This window comes from Falco biarmicus, chromosome 12 (genome assembly GCF_023638135.1).
Source record: "Falco biarmicus isolate bFalBia1 chromosome 12, bFalBia1.pri, whole genome shotgun sequence".
NCBI classification, from domain to species: domain Eukaryota; kingdom Metazoa; phylum Chordata; class Aves; order Falconiformes; family Falconidae; genus Falco; species Falco biarmicus.
Window position 1 is genome coordinate 11972523 of NC_079299.1, and position 4814 is coordinate 11977336.

Here is a 4814-nt window from a genome sequence, read left to right on the forward strand (position 1 = left end):
GCTGCACCGTATTTCAAAGTGAGCCTGGCATGTGAGAAATAGCAGCTGGCATGGCTGAGCAAACAGATCTGCAGCCCAGCAGAGTGTGTTTCCACCATGCCCTGTGGAGTTTCTGTGAGCCCCGCAGCCCCCAGGATGCGTTAATAAGCAAGCTGCAGCACCCCTGCTAATTTAGCCTGCTAAGGCCCAGCATACCCCTGAGGGGCTGTGAGGAATGAGCTGCATCTGCTGCAGCCAAGGGGAGCTGTATCCTTGTGCTTGCTGCGCTGCTGGTTTTGTGGTACCTTTCATGTTGAGTCTGAGATGGAGAGAAACACCTGAGCCCTGGAGATTTTACACCATGGCCCCGCCGTATGTGTTACACCATGAGCCCAGCCCTCACAGCTCCCTTTTTGGCCCAGATGCTTTAGGTCAGGTATGTAGCTCTGCCCACAGCCTGTGTACCTACCTGAAGGTCTAACTTGCTGTGCTGCCCACTGCTTTTATTTTTACAAGTTTTCTAGTGTCCTAGTGGCCAGATCTAATGGATTGCCTGCCTGGAGTAGCTGGATGAAAAGTTGAAGTGCTTACTTGAGCGTATCGATTCCTACTTGTGTCTTAATATTTTGATCACTGCGTTCAGCCTGCAAACTGTTTTGGGGGCTCTCTTCGGTATTCCTTGTTCCTGAGATGAAAACCCCTTTGTACATTTCCTGCTTTCCTAAATATAAAGGAAAATAGGATTTTATGTTTGAGTAAGTAGAATGTAAAGCACTATCCAGCAGGTCAGTTTGATGTGGGGCTGCTTTCTGTTGATGGGCAAGAATACACTTTTGTTTGGTTTTCTTAATTTTACTTCCTTACTGTGAGAAACGAGCACTGCCAAGAAGAGATGAAGGCATGGTTTAGCTCCGAAGGGGAAGTGCGAAAGGCTGGCAGTCCAGGAAAAATACACTGCAAATGCAGAGCTGCTTTTCGGGCTGATTCTGCTGAGCTGTGTGATCGCCAGGGTGCTCAAAAGCAGGCTCATGGTTTCCTTAAAAGGCACCCACACAGATTTTGTTTCCCTGCAATGCACGCACATGACCCTACGGTATTTCTGGCAAGTCCCCGTCACGTGCCTGCCAGCAGCTGCCTGTGTGAAACATGACGGTTCGATGTGCCACCAGCCTGGGGAGCCTGAAGTTTTCCTAAGGCACAAGACCACAGGTATTGAGGAAGCAGTCAGGAAGCATCATCCCAGAAAACCCTCTTAAACAGAGCGAGACGCAGAGCTGGCATTTCTCTCCTCTCCCAAGATCACCAGATGCGTTTGTTGGTGTTGATGGACTAGCCAGTATCACCTGGCACTGATGCAGAGCTGGAAAGAGAAGGGGACCCGGCACGGCTGTTGAGCTAATGGCAGCACACCAGGTATCTCTTCTTCTCCCCCTGCTGCCAGAGAGGCAGGTAATTACCGTATCCATTTTAGAAATTAAGAAACCAACACATGCATAGGCAGAAGGGTAGAGTTTTAAGAATATGTGGGTGTCTGAGATGCAAATGCTTTGGGAAACACCATGTTATGCCTGATTTGCATCTGTAAGCATCTAAATACTTGTACCAGTCTGACCCAGAGGGTTGTATGTGAGGGCACAGGGAGCACAAGCAGTGGCACAGGGTGAGCTCCTGCCCTCCCTTGCTGGGGATACTTTGCTCCTTGCAGTGCCTGGGCCAGTCACTCCCCTGCCTTTGGACCTGCTCCAGGGACAAGTGATCCTGGGTTCCCCTAAATGGTAGCAATTGGGATGGGAGGGGATGGGATGGTGTTTCCCTCTTCACACTGCAATAGCAGCCCGCATTGGCAGCCTTGCTGATCCTCCCAGCTCCTTCTCCATCTAGCTTTTCTGTTTCAAATAGATTCAAAACTCAACAGATTTATTTTGCTTCAGGAGTAGGAAACCTGTTGGTTTTGCCTGCCTGAATATTACCCTGGCCTAGGCTGGATGCTGCACGTCACCTGCTGGGCACCATTGATGCTCCTGGCCAGGAGGCAGAGCAGATGCTCCATGCTCGGCTCTCCCAGTCCCTGCAGGACTTTGGACACTCCCATTTATGATGATGACGGTAGTGTTGAAAGCTATCACCCAAGTTGAACTGCAAAAGAGTGAGGGAGATTACCTCACTGGAAAAATAGATATAATTATCTGCAATAGGCTCAGTAACTGTGTACGCAATCGTTTCCTCCTAAAGACTTTGGTACACTTGAGAAGAGAAACTTCCTGGTTTCTGTGCAAAGATGAGTGTCATCATGATTTATCCTTAATGAACCATCCTGTTCCTAACCTTCATTTTCCATTTTTCAGTACATGTGCAGCATCATTTTCTCTAGAAAAACAGCCAGGGTCCAGCTGAGAATCTTTGGAGAGCTTTGAGGGACAATTTTGTTAAAAGTGAAACTTTTTCAGCTGCAGCCAAAGGCTTTTTTCTTTCTTCCTGAGTCCAACCAGTGGGTTTCTTAATTTTGTCATGGCTCTGCAGTTCACCTGCAGGCATCTGCTTGACTGTTCTCTTGAAGCGTGGTCCTGCCGTTTTCCCAGAGGGCACCCAGAAGGGCAGCCCTCCCTTAGCAGTACCCTTTCTATGTGCTTTCCCACATTTTTTTCCCATATGAGCAAAGAAAGAAAAGTCTTTGCTCCCAGTGCTGGGACTTAGATTTATCTTCATGTGGCAGGAAATGTAAGGTTGCAAAATGTTGGGGTTTTTTCCAGAGTCTGCCATAATGGTGATAAAAATACTCTAATTGGCTTCCCTGTATTGATTGACCTCAGTATGATTTTTGAGTAAGTATCCTTTCACCCATGGCCACTTGCACAGGTCCACTTTTCAAGTTCCAAAATGCAAGCTCTTTTTCCACAAATAATACTAAGATGTTTAAAAAAACAAAACCAAAAAAGCAAAACCAGAAAGAAAACCTGAGCTAAAAAATCAATTCCATTTTACTCTTCAGAAAAAAAGTGTGAAAACAAATACGTGAGCAATGTGATGGAAAGCCACAGTCTTTGTGTGGGATAGGCTTCTGCAGCTGAAATGACAAATTCTGTATCAGTCTGAAATACTGTCAGTCATCTCTTAACCAAAAATATTTGCTTATTTCCACAGCTGACTCCAGATTTTTTACACCACCACCCCTGCTGCAACTGGCAGGGGACTAACAGCAGTAGGAGCCCAGGGAGAGGCAGGTTTGGGGAAGAGCCATGACTGTCACGGTAGCAGGGCCATGGTGTATGTGAAATACCATGCAGGTAAAAACAGAGCAACCACCACCACTGTAAACACCCGACTGCGCAAGACTGGTGATGTGGGAGCCTCACAGCAGCACAGGGGGCAAAATGAAAGGGCTCCCTGGTGAAACTGGAGATTGTCAAAGAGGCCGATGTTCAGCTGGATGGTGGGATCAATGCAGGAGCTCTTGAGAAATGTGTGCTGCGACCTCTGACATTCCATCCCTTATCAGGATTGGGTCAGTGTCTTTAGCAGCACTGTTGTGTGGTGGCACCGGGCAGTTTTGGTAATAGTATGTTTTACTCCAGTGACCTCATTTTTGTCAAATGTCTTGTCTTGGACCTTTTGCTGTTGCTAATGTGTGTGCTGAGAACAATGCTGCAATGCTAAGAAGATGCCAATTAGAAAATCAGTGAGGTCGTTTCACACCACTTTCCCAAGCTCTTTGCCTAGGCTTCTCCAACCTTTAAAAACTACGATATGCTTAATTACTCCTTGGGGCACTGGCCCTTTCGAAGGCTACCTGTCCTGCAGGAGCCAGTGCCTGTGCTGCAGGGGTTCAGAGTCACTTTGGGAAGGTCCAGAAGAACTGGCATTTACCTTTCCAGTGACTGGTATGCAGAAGTGGCTGGGCAGGGTGAACCATGCCCCGGGGACACCCAGGGAGCCTTGGCTCAGAGTGGCCCTCACATCTCTCTGGTCGGTGCCGCAGGCTAGAGGCCACAATGAGGATGGAGGTGACATAATGGCCTTTTGGGAAAGGATGCCCTGGCCAGGGAGAAGGGGTGTTCCAGGTGCACATCTCTTCCTGGAAGTTTTTGGTACTGGCCCCTTGCTGTCTTAATGCCTTAATTCGTGTCATTGGTAGAGCTCCTGCACTGAGAGTAGAGGGTGCATTGCTGCTGCTCTTTCTCTTACCACCTTCCTCAGCAGCACCTCCTTCCCTGTAACTGTTCTTGTCTTTAGGAAGCTTTTATTCCCCCTTATATTTAGCTATATTTCCCTCTTGCCTTTCACATCCATCCTTGCTTCTTGGTTTATTCTCTTTTGCTTTGTCTTGTTTGGAGAGACATGGACAGAGGGGCAGCGCTAGCATCCTCCCTCTTCCTTGCCTAGGACATGTCTCATATCATACTTTTCCTTCAGTTCCTGAATGAATTAACTGTCAGACAATAGCACAACTGGGTGAAAATCCCCACCCCAGGAGCAGCTATCAGTATCAAACTGTCATAGATTTACTTGCTTTCAGGGTTTTCATTAAGGAATTGATGATAGGGCAGTGGGTGCTCAGGCTTGGGAGAAGCTGTGACCCCCTTCTCAGGAGGAAAGGTAAGCACAGGCTGCAACACCCAAGCTGCAATCAGTGGCAGAACAACACTCCAGGAAGCATCGTGCCTCTTCAGCGGGTGTTGGCTTTTTAAGGCACCTCAAACACTCTGCCAGAGTAATTAGTAGTGATCTGAATCAGACATCGCTATGTACACGTCTGTCTGCAATGGTGACATGTTTCGTCATACACCTGCAGTCAACAGCATTTTTGAGGCGGATACACTCCCTAGCCCACAGTCATC

The 4814-nt window shown here is 47.9% G+C and overlaps 1 long non-coding RNA gene across 1 annotated transcript; it reads left to right on the forward strand.

Annotated features, from left to right (window-relative positions):
- The first annotated feature begins 1124 nt into the window (after positions 1-1124).
- Positions 1125-3669, forward strand: LOC130157768 (uncharacterized). The gene is made up of 2 exons (XR_008825027.1): positions 1125-1392; positions 3121-3669. It is a non-coding gene; the product is annotated as an uncharacterized LOC130157768 (long non-coding RNA).
- Positions 3670-4814: the final 1145 nt, after the last annotated feature.